Genomic DNA, 18,600 nt, shown 5'->3' on the forward strand with positions numbered 1-18,600 from the left:
AGTCTTCTTTGTGTTGACACACCAGTTGGGGGTCTAGTGTCTTTGGATCATTTTTGTCGGGGTTGTGCTATTGAGATAGCTGGGCGGATCTTAGAGTTTGATTTTGTTGTTCTTGACATGATGGGTTTTGACATCATTCTCGGGATAGATTAGTTGTCATTTTTTCGGGCTACGATCGATTGCTTCCGCAGGATGGTGTCTGTGACGACCCTGGTTTTTAGGCCAGCGTGTCCTGTGATAAACCGTAAGGATGATCCGATAACGGATCCGAATGCGGAAGCAAAATCAGAAAACAAGATTCTAAGAAGTCAAAGTGACCTTCTATGAGGTCATGGAACTCAACAAGAACTGATGCGGAAGCAAAAGGTCGAAAACATGACAAATAAGCCCCTAGGGGCAAAATAGTCATTTCTGAAAATAGTAGATTCGGGTGCCACCGAGCACACCGCTGGAAGAACAATGAAAAATTAATCAAGATGGACTCATGATTCGGAGTCCGGACGAAGGAGAAACGGCATGACGAAGAAAAACGAGCACTTAAGGCAAAAAGGGTAAACTGGTAATTATCCAGGAAGAACTGGGTGCAACCGAGCATGCCGTTGGAAAGACAACGAAAAATTAGTCAAGTTCAAAAAAAAATTCACTTGAATCGGAGTCCGGACGAAGGAGAAAAGCCCAAAAGAAGAATTGACGTCGCGGCGGCCCGACGAGGGGCCATGGCGCACATGGCGCCCATGCGCGAGCCCACCGGCGTGCATGCCGGCGCCCAAAGACGTGGCTGGTGGCAGCCCTTGGCTGCTGGTACATTTTTTTTGATCTGCCCAGAACAGAGGCTTGAAACGGAGGTCAAGACGAGTTTTTCTGGAAAAACACGAAGAAGAAACCCCCACTAAAATCGAGTTTTCTTTCCGACAGCGCGGACGGAATCGAAAAAAATGCACTGTGAAATCCCCAAAATGCCCCTAGATCAGAACTGAACAAGAGGGTCATAAAGCTGCTAAATGAAAACTGGAAGCTGAAACTTCACGAGGGATTTCCGGTACCAAGATGACCTTTTCTGGAAAAACACAAAAAAGAAACCCCCCCTAAAATCACGTTTTCTAAGTGACCATATTGAAAGAAGAAAATAAAACTGAGGTGAAAGGTCCATAATGCCCCTAGATCAGAATATGCAAAAAAAATGCGAAATGAATTCACAAGAGGCTCAAAACACAAACGATGAGGTTTTGCCCGGAAACGACTATGCACACAAATGTAACTTACCTATTTAGACGTGCTACAATGGTCCATGGCTTAAAAATATAGCCGATGCAAAATTCGACCCCCCAACGGGCAAAAAGGCAAAAATAGACTTGGAATGGAAAACATGGAATCCAAAAATGCAAAACGGGATCAAATGACCGTTTGGCCCTTGGCCACACTTCATACAAGATTAATAAGACCCTATGAAAAAATGAAAATGAAATTCCCACACCCGATGCAACCATGGTGAAGCAATGACTTGCGATTTTTCAAGGTTTTCATAATATTTCATAAAGTTAAAAAGTTGTATAGAATACAATACACATGTCATTGGCCTCCGGCCTCATCTCATACATGTCAAATACATTGAAAGGAGTGCACTTATGTACACATTACATACATGGAATCAAATATACATATTTTGACATATAAGTCTACAAAATGACATTTCATGCTAACATTTGCATGAAATGGAAACTTGAAAGCTACACGACATCCAAGGAATGCTAGGCTTCACGAACCAAGTCTTCGTACCTGAAATATGCCCCAGTATCGTAGGGGAGAGTAACATAAAGCTACTCGTAGGAGATGAGCATGCATCGACCTAGCATTTTACAAATTTATCACCTTAAGGTGAAACATGTTAAAGGGGCTCATGCCACCTAACGTCTATGTCCAAGTGAGACTCGGGGAGCATCTTAAGCTACCTTAGAGTATAAGCAACAAGAATCATGATATACATACGTGTATAAAACGAATCATGATTGGGATAATCCAAAGAACACGACAAGAAGAATGCTTGAGCATAACATGAATTGCATTTTCAATACAATTGAACTAGGTCTAGAGTAATCCATACAACATGACAAAAGCATATTTGAATACAAGTTAACAAGAATCACATTATCCATCCAATTCAACAACAAAAGAGCATGTTATACGATGCAACAAGGTTTAAGTTCTCAAAGCCATCAACTTAGAATCTAAAGCACAAAATAACAGTAGTGGTTCATGCCACCTAACGTCTATGTTATAAATGATTTAATAGGATCAATCCTAAGCTCTATTAGAACGTCAAAACACAATTTTCAATATCGATGCAATTTAACCAACATTAGAACTTCCAATACAACGCATAAAACATAATTTCACAAAGTTAACATCCTGTAACTTAAAATGGAACGACAAATAAGAAACAACAAGTTACAACATCATCTAGTTATCAACTTGAAAATGAAATGCGAAATCAAACAAAGTAGATACTGGGACGTCACGCCGGATCAGACCGACAACATAGTTACTTTAGGGTTACTAGCCCATGGGTAACCTCCCTATGTGCGCACTAGACTATATATAGAGGGACTATCCCCCGTACTAGAACCACGTCCTAGCCATAGTCAAACAATGACATCCCCAAGTTTCCAAAATCAACAAGTTGTGCAACAACGCATATATCAACAGGAATATGCAAGATAATCAACTATCTACTAAGCACAACCAAATTTGGAAACCTATACAATACATGCTCTAAGTCCACAACTAATATGATGTGATGAATGTCGAATCTTCAGTGTGCGATTCGTTACATGCTATGCATGAATGATGTTAAATATGAAGTGTGCAAATCATTACACAAGGCAACAATATATTCAATAAGAAAAGCATAGTCTCATGAGTACAAACATAGCAACTATGTTATCCAATGTTCAAAACATAACCAAATGAATATACAACAAGTCTAAGTCCATGATTTGAATATAGAAACCACTTCTAAAACATAACTAGATCATGGAGCAAATTGATAGAATTTAAATAGATAAACACAATTAAATTCTCTAGATTTCCGATTCAATTTCAATTAACCTCAATTTAATACATGTTAAAGGTCATGGCAAGGTCATCACCTATATTCATTCTAAAACTCAATTAGGTTGTTAGAACAATAAAGTAGAACTTTAATTAAATCATGCTAATTTAAATCCCAAGGTTTTAATACAACTTCTAATAGTCCCAAATTAATATATACTAGTAAACAAATCATGGCCAATACAAATATCAAGTTAAAACCTTAATTAAGCTAATGGGACCACAAAATAGATTTTAATTAATTCTTTTAATTAAAATCTCTAGATTTTTAAACTTAACCAAATGCTCTCAATTTAACATATCTTAGAGAACATGCCAAGGACTAATATAATATCACATTACAAGCTTATTTCATGCAATTTACGACCATGCAAATTGAACTTTCACTAAAGTTAAATATAAATTAAAAGTTGCAATTCTCATGCAATTAATCCCAATTTAATATATGTGAACAACTATACCTAAGCTTAATTTTCTAGCATGCCACAATACATTCCCAAGTTGTATATCACCATGAGGATTAAATCTTAAACATGGAATTTAATTAAATAAAAGGTTTCAAAACCTAACCGAATATTCTAAATTAAATATATGTGGAACTATATGGCATGTATATCAAGAATATCAAGTCAGAATTCAAATAGAGTGAATAGTGCACTCGGGGCAAATTAATTTATCAAATTAATTAATAATTACTAATTTTCAAAAGACCTCCAATTACTTTCAAATTCAACTATGTTGGAGAGCATGCAAAGGCCTAATTTAATATGCTAACACATATTGATTTTAAGCTAGTTAAGGCCATGTGAATTAATCTTTCACCTAAGATAAATGTTAAATAAAATCTTTAATACTTATTCAAATGTTCCAATTTTAATACATGACAATGAGCATATCAAGGGGTAATATAAAATCATGCTACATGTTTAAACCAAGTCATGAGCAACCGGGAAAATTAGATCCCGTACAAGAAAAATAAATAATAAAATCTCTAGATTTTATATTTAATGATGCAAACAAGTATTATAAGCATCACAAGCATGCTATATAACAAGAATTTAAATCTAAAACATCTCCTACCTCAATTTGAGATGAAAATCCCAAAGGCCCACCAAAATAAAAGAGCTCCGAATTCGACGATACCGAGAGGTTTTGTCGGGGACAACACCGTGAACATAACCCCCATCAAAGCCCCATCAAAATCATAACTTGACCTCAAAACCAAACTAAAGAAATGGTCAAAACTGAATTCTAATAAGGGGGAAAGGTAGAGCACAGCAAGGGGAACAACAAACGTTAAGGCCGAAGACTTTCCATCAAGGAAAAGTGAACCAAAAGAGTAGAGAGAAGATGGCAGCACCCCTTGGGCTGCCATGGGAGCTCCAGGTCATGCATGAAGAGGGGAGAAGATCAAAAATGAAATATCTCACCCCCCATTTATAGAAATCTCAAAAAGTGCCCCGTACGGGCCCCGCCTGGTCCGAAAAAGTAAAATTTGATCAGACTCGCTCAAATGGCAAAACTTTGTGAACAAAAAAGATTCAAAATGATAAAATATGAATAACAGAAGAAACGGAATCAAAAACCGAGTCTCGATCAGAAAGTTATGCCCAAAACAAGTTTGGCGAAAACCGGGGCCAAAAACCCTGAAACTGGAAAACATCGACCAGCAGGAAATTGCAAGAGTACACAACTCGATGAAATGTGAAAATGAATCCCGTACGAGGATCCAGGCTCAAAACAAGACATTTTGCAACAACTTTCATTAATTGCACAATGGCCCCTCCAAAAAGTGAAAACTGCACTCATGGCCCAGAATGAAAATATCTTCCAAAAATATTTTCTTAAAAACCCCTAAAATAAAATATCTTCAAAAGATATTTATGAAAAATACCCCAAGAAAAGAAAATAATTTTAAAGAACTTTGCATCCATGCCCCTATGGACACCGGGAGCAACCAAAGTACTTTCTTACAAAAGTAAAGATACGTATTTTGTGGAAGCCACTCAAGATGAAGACACGTGAAGTCAAAAACCAACTCCGAGCATGAGAAGTGAGGTTGTGCCAAAAACTGACAAACAGAGATAAGACGGAATAGGGAAAAGGACGAAATAGCGCATAGTGTCGAAAAACGAAAAATGTGAAAATGACTCGGTCCTCAAAGAAAGTTGTCAATCCACGGAAAAGAGTCTCAGGAACCAATTCTGAGCACTCGAGATGACACTAAGCGACACGAAACAGAGCTCAGAAAAGAAATTTAAACGAAAAAAATTCATTCATAAAATTTCAGGAAAAAGGAAAGGAAGGCAAATGACCGGGTCGTTACAGTGTCCGTTTGCACTCCCAAGGGAGATTATTTCCATTTTGTGGGAGATCGGAGTGATTCTCACCCGGTGATGGTTTTCAGTATTGGTGACTCCAGTAGCCACAGATCCTACTTAGCTAGTTTGCTAGTTGACGACGATAGCAGTTTGGGCCATGTTCTTCCGGCAGTTGTTGAGGAGTTTGTTGATGTCTTTTCAGAGGAACTGACAGAGTTAACTCCTTTAAGGAAAGTTATTTTTTCCATTGATGTCATTCCCGGTATAGCACCCATCTCTATGGCACCGTACCATATGGCATCGGCAGAACATGATGAGCTGAAAGGTTAGTTGGATGATTTGAAAGCTAAGGGCATTATTCATCCTAGTGCTTCACCATGGGGAGCACTGGTTCTTTTTGCGATGAGACTTTGCATCGATTATCGCAAGTTGAATCAGGCTACGATCAAGAACAAGTATCCTTTACTTAGGATTGATAACATGTTTGATCAATTGAAGGGAGTGACATGCTTTTTGAAGATTGATTTGAGATCAGGTACTATCAGTTGAGGGTTTAGGATGAGGACATATCTAAGACCGCTTTTCGTACACGGTATGGCTATTATGAGTTTCTGGTGATGCCATTTGGTTTGACCAATGCTCCAGCAACTTTCATGGATTTAATAAACCGTGCATTCAGTGACCTTCTTGACAAATTCATGGTGGTGTTCGTTGATGACATTCTTGTGTACTCAGCTTCAGTAGAGGAGCATGAATGTGACGACCCTGGATTTTTACAAACCCAGTGTGTCCTGTGATGACCCAAAATGGATCCATAATGTAAAGTAAAAGAAATAAATTGGCCACTAGAGGTGTACGTCATCCCTAAGGCACCAAAATGACTCCTCATGAAGCCATGGAACTCTAATGAGCCAAGAAATGAAGCAAGAATGCCCAACCTGAAAAGAAATGAACCAAGGGCAAAATGGTCATTTCACACTGAAATGGGTGCCACCATGCACACCATTGGAAAGACAACAAAAAATGAACAAAGTTAGATTCAATAATCTCCTGATTCTGAGTCTGAATGGAAAAGATATGAATTTAAAACAAAGTGGATTTCCCTGTTTAAGACATACTACGACACTATCTTACTAAAACTAGAATAACTCTCACTACAGATGGAGTTTTGATGAATGGTTGGTACCATTGGAAAGATAACTTCAAGCTCTTGAACTTAGACTCAAGAATGAACCGATTTGGAGAAGAAATAAAAGAGGTATGGTCGTCCAAAGTTGGAACAACAAGGCTGTCTAAGAGAAGCTGAGAAGGGGTGGTTCCAGGGAGAATCAGCCGACCTAAATATAACCATCAGCTGGCCGAAACTCAACCGTCGGCCAGCCGAACCCCCATGGTTAGCCGATCAAAACGCCTAAAATCCCAAAAAGGCTACTGGAATGGTCTCGAGGGATTCATCAGCCGACCGATGAAGCTCCATCAGCCGACCGACGCACCTACTGCTGCTATGAAAAGCTGCTACAATGTGTGGAAATGGTGTTTGGTCCATCTCCAAGGTTCTACATGCTTTCTATATGATCCAAACACATTTCAAAATATTTTCTAGCCTCATTCAAGCACCTAAAACATGCCAAACCAAAGAGGAACTCAATTGACCCCCCAACGCAAGGTTTTTGCATAAAAACTAATAAAATCGCCCAAAAATAGTTCCTAAGTTGAAACTTAAGAGTTTTATACAATGTGGACATGCATGCAAACGTAAAAAGACATTTAAGATGCGTCCTAATGGTCCGCCGCCTCAAAATGACCCCAATGCAAAATATAACCTCTCAACAGCCAAAAATACCCAAAAATGCAATAGATGGAACTAAAATGCAAAACCTAGAATGAAATGGTGTTTGGCCCTTGGCCACACCTCATACATGATCATAGAAACCCTATGGAAGAAACGAAATGAAATTCCCATACCCGATGCAAAAGTTATGAAGCAATGACTTCGCATTTCTCAATATTTTCATAATAAACCTTGAAAATGAATGTAACGACCCATGTTTTATTCAACCCGGTGCGTCAATGGTGACCCGAAAGTTGACCCAGTAACAGATCCCGATGCAGAAGCCAAAAACAAGAAAATGGTCTCCCAAGGCACAACACACCTCTAAGACCCTAAGATGACCTTCTATGAGGTCACGGAACTCAAAGAAAACTGACGCGGAAGTAAAAGATCAAAAATATGACAAATAAGCCCCCAGGGGAAAATAGTCATTTCTAAAAACTATAGATTCGGGTGCCACCGAGCACATCGCTGGAGAGGTAACGAAAAACTAATCAAGATAGACTCAAGACTCTCATGGTTCGGATTCCGGACGAAGGAGAAATGACAAGACGAAGAAAAACGAACACTTAAGGCTAAAAGGGTAAACTGGTAATTATTCAGAAAGATCTGGGTGCAACCGAGCACACCGTTGGAAAGACAGTGAAAAATTAATCAAGTTCAAAAAAAAGTTTACTCGATTTGGAGTCTGGACGAGGGAGAAATGAGTGTTTGAAGTTATGACGTCGCGGTGGCCCGACGAAGGCCATGGCATGCCCCATGCACACCCGGCGCCCATGCCGGCGCCCCATTCGGCGTCCAGTGGCATGCACCATGACATGCTAGGAATGAGAAAATTTCAGCCAGAACTGAGAGCTGAAACGAGGTCCGAAACAGATTTTTATGGAAAAACACGAAGAAGAAACCCCCCTCAAAATTGACTTTTCTATGTGACTCATGAGAGAATTAAAAAAACTCACTGTAAAATGCCTAAAATGCCCCTCCATGAAATCTGGTCATAAAGGCAAAAAAGCTGCTAAAATGAAAACTGGAAGCTGAAACTTCACAAGGGATTTTCGATACCAAGATGACATTTTCTGGAAAAACAAGAAGAAGAAACCCCCCCTAAAATCACGTTTTCTTAACCATGTGAAGACCGGAATTTATTTCCCGAAGGAAAGCCCCAGAATGCCCTAAAATCAGATTACGCAGGAAAATTAAAAAAAAATGATTCCATAGGAGGCTCAAATCACAATGGAAAGGGTTTTTCCCGGAAATGATCTTGCACGCAGATGTAAATGGTGATTTTGAGTGCGCGGCAATGGTCCGCGGCTCCCGAAAATGGCCGAGGCAAAATCCGACCCCCCAATGGCCAAAAAGGCGAAAATGAACTTGAAATGGAAAATATGAAAACCAAAATTAGGAAATGGTTTCAAATGACCGTTTGGCCCTTGGCCATACTTCATACAAGATAAATGAGACCTAGTGGAGGTGCCGGAACATACTTTGCACCACTCGATTTGAAAATGAACCCTGAAAGGCTCGGTTTATACTATTTTAGCAAAAAAATGCAATATGTGAACTAAAATGCAAAACTTAAAACTAAATGGTGTTTGGCCCTTGGCCACACCTCACATATGGCAAATGAATGCTAAAGGATGAATTACATACATAATGCACACACCGGTATGAAAATGACATATTGAAACCCAAGTTTTCATGCTTTTCTCATTAAAGGCAAAATTCTACATTTTTCAATATACATGGATTACAAATAAAGTTTGGCCCTTGGCCACATATCATATACATAGAATGAATGCCAAATAGTGTGCTTAAGCACATAATACAAGTTTGGAATCAAATATACATATTTGACAAAATGGCTACAAATGGCATTTCAAGTCGACCTTTACAAGAATTGAAATCTTCAAGTCTACAAATCATCCAAGCATGATAAGAATCACGAACCAAGTCTTCGTACCTGATCAAAACCCCCAGTAACTTCGGGGTGAGTAAACAAGCTTACTTGTAGGAATGAGCATGCATGACTCGATTTCTTTCAGATTTTTAGACTAACATGATACAGTTCAAAAGGGTCATGCCACCTAATATCTATGTCAAAGCTGAGACTCAGGGAGCATCCTAAGCTACCTTAGAGTGCAAACAACAAGAATCATGATACATATACATGTATGAAACAAATCAAGACTTGGAAATCGCCTGGATTAAAACCGTACTCTTGGGATCATTTTAGGGCTACCAACCCAAGGGTACCTTCCCCTAGTCTTGGGATCACTTTAGGGCTATCAACCCAAGGGTACCTTCCCTTGTTCTTGGGATCACTTTAGGGCTACTAACCCAAGGGTACCTTCCCCTATTCTTGATTGATATCAAAATACAAGAAATGCATTAACTACGTTTCATGCACAACCAAGATTTTGAAACACACAAGTCATGCCCTAAGTTCATCAACTATAATGGCATGTGAAATGTCAAGAAATCATAGTGTGCATCTATATAGATTACAACCAAGATATATATATAGCACATGGAATCCGTTGATGTAAATATATGACAAGTATAAGGTTAATGATTTAATAATTACTAAACAACACATGTGTAATTAAATCACTCCAAGACGATTATGCATGTTCATCAAGTACTTTAATGAAACCAAGATAGAAGGGGTCACAATGCTTGATAAAATGATACAAGTCCATAATTTACAAGTCAAAGTCACAAATTTAACAAGAGTTCAATTTCAAGGCATGATTAACTCGATGGAGGCATAAAAATGGAATTTAATCTACTTAAGGGATTAAATTATCAAAATTACAAGGCAAGTCCAATGTCAAGTCACAAGTTCATTCTATGCAAGATACCACCATGTGAATTAAGTTCCATACAAGGAAAACAATTAAATATAAGTTTCAAAACTTATCCAATTATTCTCAATTTCATACACGTGAAGGGACTTTTCAAAGAAATCATGAATGCCAAGTTAGAAACTTAATCTAGACCAAGGAGCAATTGAATTGATTTTAATTAACCATTTTACTTAAAATCTCTAAGTTTTGAAATTCATCCAAATGATCTCAATTTAATATATGTTATGCAACATGTCAAGACTTGATTTACTAGCACAATACAAGTGATTTCCATGTTATGTACGGCCATGAGTATTAAACTTTAATACTAGAAAAATAATAATTGAAAGGTTTCAAAACCTAATCAAATATTCTAGATTTAATATATGTGAAACTACACGACATGCATATCATGAATATCAAGTCGGAATTCAAATGGAGTGAATAGTACGCATGGAATAAATTAATTAATCAATTACCTAAATATTCTCTAGATTTTAAAACACCTCCGATTACTCTCAAATTCACCTATGTTGAAGAGCATGCTAGGGCCAAATATAATATGCTAACACATTTTGATTTCAAGCTAGTTAAGGCCACATGATTTAATATTTTATTCAAGATAAATATTAAATAAAATCTTCGTTACTTATCCAAATGATCTAGATTTAATATATGTCAATCAACATATCAATGGGTAATATTCTATTATGCCATATGTTTAAACAAAGCTATGAGCAACCAGAAAAATCAAATCTCATACTAGAAAATAAATAATCAAAAGTTCTAGATTTAATATCCTAGCATGCAAATAAGTTGTATAAGCATCCATAGCATGCTATATAACAAGAAAGTAATTTATAACACCCCCTACCTCAATTTGAGATGAAAACCTCAAAGGCCCATCGAAAAAAAAGTGTTCTGAATCCGACGATACCGAAGCCTTTTGTCAGGGACAACACGATGAACAAGAATCCACAAGAAGCCCCATGAAAATCACAAGTTGACTTCAAACCCAAACTCAAAATTTGGTCAGAAATGGGTTCTAATAAGGGTGAAAGATAGAGCACGCCGAGGGGAACAATAAACGTTAAGGCCGAAGACTTTTTGCCAAGGAAAAGTGGTTCAAAGGAGGAGAGAGGAGGTGGCAGCCATGGCTGCCATGGATTATAGCCAGAAGAGAGGGGAGAGAGAGAGAGATCTGACTTTTTGACTTTAGGACCCCTATTTATAGAAAATCTCAAGAAGTACCCCGGAAGGGTCCCGTCGGGTCTGGAAAAGTGGATTTTGAGCAAACCTGCTCAAATGACAGAACTCTATGAATGAAAAAGATTCAAAGTGAGAAAATATGAACAACGGAAGAAACAACATAAAAAACCGAGTCCCGAGCAGAGAGATATGGCCCGAACAAGTTCGGCGGCAACCGGGGTCAGAAACTCTGAAACTGGAGAAAAATGACCAGAACGAAATTCTAAGAGTACACGACTCAACGAAATATGAAAATGAATCCCGTACGAGATCCAGGCTCCAGATGAGGTATTTTTGCAATAACTTTCATTAATTGCACAATGACTCCTCCAAAAAGGGTTAACTGCACTAATGCCCCAGAATGAAAATATCTTCCAAAAATATTTTCTTAAAAACCCCTGAAATAAAATATCTTCAAAATTTATTTACGAAAAATACCCTAAGAAAAGAAAACAATTTTGAAGAACTGTGCATCCATGCCCCTATGGACACCGGGAGCAACCAGAGTGCTTTCTTGCAAAAGTAAGGATACTTATTTCGTGGAAACCACTTAGAATGAAGGTACATGAAGTTGGAAATCAACTCTGAGCACGAAAAGTGAGGTTTTGCCAACAAAGTGACAAACGGAGAAAATACAGAATAGGGAAAAGGACAAAAGTGAATAGTGTCCGAAAAGTGAAAATGTTGAAATGACTCGGTCCTCAAAGGAAGTTGTGATACCCCTCGGATCCGAGACACGGGTTAATCTGGCCCAGGCCCAAACCCGAGGGAATATCAAACAATTAATATTTTATAATGAACACGGAATACAAAATAAATTAAGAAATGAAATTAAAGCTGGAAGGAACTAAAAATAGAATCTGCAAAATATTATAATTATTAAAATTCATCAAACCCAAACTCCAAAACTCCATCAGTTTACAACTTGGGAATCCATCTCTAGTGGACCCCTATTAAACATCCAAACGGAAGATAGAACAAATGTAATAAACATCCAGAAATAAAACTATAGAGAGAGCCCTACATCGTCGGAAGAGTGAATAGAGACCTCTGCTCAGCACGAACACGTCTAAGCCTGGAACTGTCGTGTACCTGAAAAATAGAAGTGGGTCAGGCCCACGCGCAAGTTCTATACTACTACGATCCAAACAGAGGCCCGATACGCATGTACATCCTAAACAATTCAACAATAACTAATATTCCGTAAATATATATATAGTCACACTAAAGGACTCTCACTGGACTACAGGCCGGTCTCAACCTGAATAGAGGTAACATGTTAAAATGCACACGAAGTGGGCATATGTACCTATACCTAAACAGGGTACACCTCCAACCATCATAGCCAGCTACACATCCCGATGCATATACACTCCCTAGCCATCGGTCCTGAGGCTCAAGCTCATACCGAGGCACCATAACAGTACATATATAAAATCCATCCAAAATCCCTGGTATTGCCGCTCAACAAGTAGTTGCCATGACAATACAAATCCACGGGACTTAACTTTTAGTTAATCCCATCCTTATTCCAAGTAGGTGGGTAATGGTATTGTTTTAAAAACTAAACCCATCCTTAGTATGCCACCATCCCATACCGGTGCCTACTTTCCAATCCTCCAGTAGTCAATAATACCAATAAATCAAGTATATATCAACTAAATTCCAACATCCAACATTCAATGTTAGCAGTGATAAAATAAGCATTGATAAACAGGGTCACAACAATAACATATACATGCCTAATTTAAGTTGTTCCCTTTAGTCTGATATAAAGACAGAATTAATTAAAACTTCCATTTAACACTTTACAAATGACATACAGATATGTAGGGTATGTATCACAAAATCCTAACCTCCACAGTTGATACTAACTGTGATAATGTAAGCATCAAAACAATATTCACAGTATGTATGTAGACATGCTCAAATTATAGTGTTCCACAAAACCAATCTAGTGTTAAACTCAAATCCTCCTAGTATTTAAGTTCCAACAGTTGCTATTACAGAAGTTAAGATAGCTATCATCTAGACCCATCCTTCCAATAATTTATACTAGCAATGGTAAGGAAAAACGTGAACCACAGAACCACAATGCATCCACAAACATGCTTAGTCTAGGTTGAACAAGCATACAACACTACTGTAACTACCAGTTTCATAGCAAAACAGATATCATTTTAGTTTGGTTTAGTCTTCATTAATCCTGGAATCGTTTAAGAGTGCAAAGAGTATGAAGCCTAAGGGAAAGAGTAAGGATAAAATCTTACCTCAGAAACTTTTGTTCAAAGTTTCAACGTCGTCTTTTTAAAAAAATCCCGGCGAGTTCCAAAATCCGGTTACTGTTCATGGGTACGAAACACTATTCCTGAACTCAAAATCTGATCTCCACCGTTCAGATTGTGTGACACTGAGTCATGAACCTATCCTCTAAATTTCAGCTCGATCGGACCACGGACGAAGTGGGATCGGATGTTTGATGAAATCTGGGCAGAATGGAAAAAAACCTACGCGACCCAGTTACTGTTCACGAGTACGAATCACTGTTCCCGAGGTCAAACTCTAATCTCCACCGTTCAGATTGTGCGTCACTGAGTCATGAACCTCTCCTCCAAATTTCAGCTTGATTGGACCACGGACGAAGCAGGTTCGGATGTTTGATGAAATCTGGGCAGAATGGAAAAAACCTGTGCAACCCAGTTACTGTTCACGAGTACGAATCACTGTTCCTGAGGTCAAACTCTGATCTTCACCATTCAGATTATGCATCACTGAGTCATGAACCTCTCCTCCAATTCAGCTCGATCGGACCACGGCCGAAGCAGGATCGGAGCTTTGATCAAACCTTGGCAGAATGTGAAAAACTGCGTTTTTCCTTCTCCACTTTCACAAAACGTGTGCTTTGTTTAAAAAAATCCCTACACAGATGTCTACCTTATACTTATAGAGTTTTCCTAAACCCTAGGTTCATTTAAGTCCAACTCACAATCCTAACCGGCCCACCCAATTAATGTAGAAACCTACGACGGCTATAATATAAAACCCTAATTTATACTGTAATTAAAACCCTAGTTAGATGTATTTACCTAATTACCCTATTCACCATTAAATACTTAACAAATAATCTAATTGAACAAAATAATAATTAGTAAACCTAATTGAACCAAATAAGATACACATAAAATAAGACACACATAGAATAATTAAACCAATTACACTTAAACCATTAATGCCAATTAAATAATTAAAACACTAACAAGTAATTCCAATCAAATAACTAAACCAATTACACTTAAACCATTAATGCCAATTAAATAATTAAAACACTAACAAGTAATTCCAATCAAATAACTAAAAATAAATATCATTTAAATAAATTAAATCACCACAAAAGAAAACAATTAAGCACCTAATAAAAAAAATAATGACACATAATCAAATAAAATGCACTTAAATAATAAATTAAATACCATTAAATACCAGGAATATCCTTTTTAAAATTAGGGGTATTACAGAAGTTGTCAATCCAAGCGAAAGAGTCTCAGAAACCATTTTCGAGCACTTAAGACAACACTATGAGACGAGAAACTGAACTCAGAAAGGAAAATTAAACGGAAAAAATTCATCCGTAAAATTTTAGGAAAAAGGAAAGGAAAAAAAATGACCGGGTCATTACAATAAAAGTGTATAGAATACAAGATACATGCCATTGGCCTCCGGCCTCATCTTATACATGTCAAGTACATTACAAAAGGTGTACTTATGTACACATTACATATTTAAAACAAAATTACAAGTTTTGTCATACAAGCTACAAATCAGATTTCATGCCAACATTTTCGTGAAAATGATACTTCATGTGACGGCCCAAGTTTTGTAAACCCTGTGCGTCAGTGATGACCAAAAGATGACCTGATAATGGATCCGAAATGCGAAAGTGAAAGATGAAACAACGGTCTCTAGAGATACAATGCATCTATAAGACACCAATGTGACCCTCAATGAGGTCATGGAACCCAAAGGAAAACAAATGCGGAAGTGTCATTTCAAAAATGGACAAAAAGGAACCTAGGGGCAAAATGGTCATTTTACAAAAAAATGGATTCAAGTGCTATTCAGCACACCACTAGGAAGACAATGAAAAACTAATGATGATGGACTCAAGAATTTCATTATCCGGATTTCGGACGAAGGAGAAACGACAAAACAAAGAAAAACGAGCAATAAAGCTAAAAGGGTAAACTGGTAATTATCCAGAAATATCTGGGTGCAACTGAGCATACCGTTGGATAGAAAATGAAAAATTAATCAATTTTAAAAAAAAAACTCACTTGATTTGGAGTCCGGATGAGGGAGAAAGGTCAAAAACAAAATCGACGTCGCGGCGGCCCGACGAAGGCCGTGACAGCTATAGTGCCATCAACCCACTACTGCTGTAACTGAGAGTAAAAATGGGCATCTAAACGGACTTTTCTGGAAAAACTCAAAGAAGAAACCCCCCCTAAAATCAAGTTTTCTACCCGACATGCGAATAGAAACCAAAAAAATGCATTGTAAAATGTCCAAAATACCCTCAAGAAAATCAGATCTAGAGGTTAAAAATCGTTCCAAGCTACTGCCCAAAGAAAGGAAATGGGGCTTCGGAAGGTTTTTAAATTGCCTAAATTGAAAATGCAATCTTAAAATACACCCACAAGACCCCCGGAAGTTTCGGATCGGTCGTCACGCTTTTAAAAAAAAAAGTCGATGAATAGTACCAAGTATATTTGCACTAAAGTCGGCAAAAACCTGGCAACAATGATTTTTCATAAAAAAATAGATTTTTGAGGGCCAAGATAGTAGTTTCTGGAAAAAAACAAAGAAGAAACCCCCCTCAAAATTGAGTTTTCTACGTGACTCATGAGGAAAAATGAAAAAAACACATTTTGAAATGCCTGAAATTCCCCTAGAACAGAATAGGATAAAACTTCCTAAAAATGCTACTTACAGTCTTTGTTTCATCAAGGATGGTTTTGTTTGCCAAAGTGAGCATGCAAGCATATGTAATGTGATAAAATATGTGTTGCAATGGCCTATGGCCTCATGGCATGTCATATGAAAAATAGAACCCTTCAATGCATTAATCCACATATCTTCCATAGGCAACAATGAAGTTCAAAGTTAGCATACATTTCACATAAGTGTCTTTGGCCCTTAACCTCATTACAACCACATTCTAAGAGTGTCAAAAGGTGCACTTAAGTGCACATTACATAACTTAGACAATAAGTACAAGTTTTATCAAAGTAAGCAAAAGTAGGACAAGATATGCTAACATATGCATATTCTATGTCATCAAAATATACTTCAAGAACTCTAGTGAGTCTAAGAATGCTGTGCATCCCACACCAAGGCTTCTTTACCGGTTAAACACCCATTAACTTAGGGGTGAGTAAACAAGTTTACTCGTAGGGAATGCATGGGTTTATCTTTGTACTAAGTTATAATCCAATACCATTTAATTCATGCTATAAAGTGACAATAGAACTTTCAACATAACACAATAAGATGTAATTTTACAAAGTTAACAACTTAGAATTTAAATGCAAAATCAAACCAAAGTGGATACTTGGACATCATGCCGGATCAAACCGACAATGTGGTTACTTTAGGGTTACTAGCCTATGGGTAACCTCCCTATGTGTGCACTAGACTTGTAGAGGGACTTTCCTCCGTACTAGAACCATACGCTAGCCATGGTCATAACAACGACATCCCCAAGTTTTCAAAATCAACATTTTTGTGCACATTACATATATGTATCAACATAACATATATATGTACAATGTAAAGCCATCAACATGCACAAATCAATTTTAGAAACACAATACATGCCCTAAGTTCTCAACTAAAATGGCATGTAGAATATTGAATGATCATTATGTAATTTGCCACTAATTACAACAATATCATTCAACAACAAGAACATAACCTCACAAGTATAATATAAGTTTAAAATCATAATTTAAACAATTTAATAAAACAACTAAATTCCCTAGATTTAACTTCTCATCCAAACATGCTCAATTTAATATATGTTGTAGTACATGTCATGGTTATTATATAAATCACTTCAAAACTTGATTTAAGTCATGGGAGCATATAAATAAAAATTAATTAAATTAATTCATTAATCCCTCTAGATTTTAAAACAACTCTGAATGACCTTAAATTAGCATAAGTTATGAATCAAGTCATGGTCATGTTATTTATCAAGTCTAAAGTGAATTGCATACAAGTCCCAATTAATCATTTATTTCTCATTTTAATACAAGACAAACATATAACTTAGATATCACTATAGGAACAAATAAAATCACTTGGAAGATAAATGATTATACCCCCTACCTCAATAGAGAATTGAATCTCTATAATCCAAGCAGCCAAGCTCAAAATGGAAAACAAGTTTAGGGTTAATGAAGAGGGGAGTGAGAGGAAGCTTTTGTCTTCCAAGGTTTTATGTCTAAGGTGAGTGGAAGGAGGCTAAAATGAAGAAAAAAGCTATTAACCAAGCTTTTCTCCAATGGGGGCTAGGTTATGGTTCTTGAAGACAAGTGAAAATAAAAATGATAAAGTGTAAAATGGTGAGTGGAAGGGCTAGAAATCCTCCACTCACTATGTACTCTTACACTACCTCTCACACACACATAATGCAAGACTAAATGGTGAACCTACACTTGTCATGAATCTATGGTTCATTCCTAAACTTAATCTCAAGCCTACACTTGTCACCATCCTATGTAAACTTCCAAGACTTAATATTGAACCTACATTTGTCAACCATCCATACCAACAAGTGTACCAATCCTAGGCCAACAAGTGGGTGAATCTCCACCCTCCACATGTTATCATCCAAGGCATCAAAGTGTTTCCACACAAATGTCAACAAGTGGACCAATGAGAGTGTGACACTTGTCACACTTTCCGAAAATTGCAAACAAGTCCTTTTGAAAATATCTTCCAAATTAAATTGCAAAATGGTCCCTAAGACGAAAAATAATTACTTTACTTAATTACCCAAAAACCCCTCAAGTTATGGATAATTACAAAAAGTCTTTTCATGGCTTTTATAAAGAAAGTAAGCATTTAATATGCATTTCTACAAAAGTAAAAATGTAGATTTCATGGAATTTAAATACCATGAATGCATGCAAAACCGGAATCAAATTCGAGCACAACAAGTACGGTTATGCAAGGAAAAACGAAA

Source organism: Cornus florida, unplaced genomic scaffold (genome assembly GCF_030987335.1).
Source record: "Cornus florida cultivar Cherokee Brave unplaced genomic scaffold, ASM3098733v1 CherokeeBrave_3.0.0_Hap2_Chr07, whole genome shotgun sequence".
NCBI classification, from domain to species: domain Eukaryota; kingdom Viridiplantae; phylum Streptophyta; class Magnoliopsida; order Cornales; family Cornaceae; genus Cornus; species Cornus florida.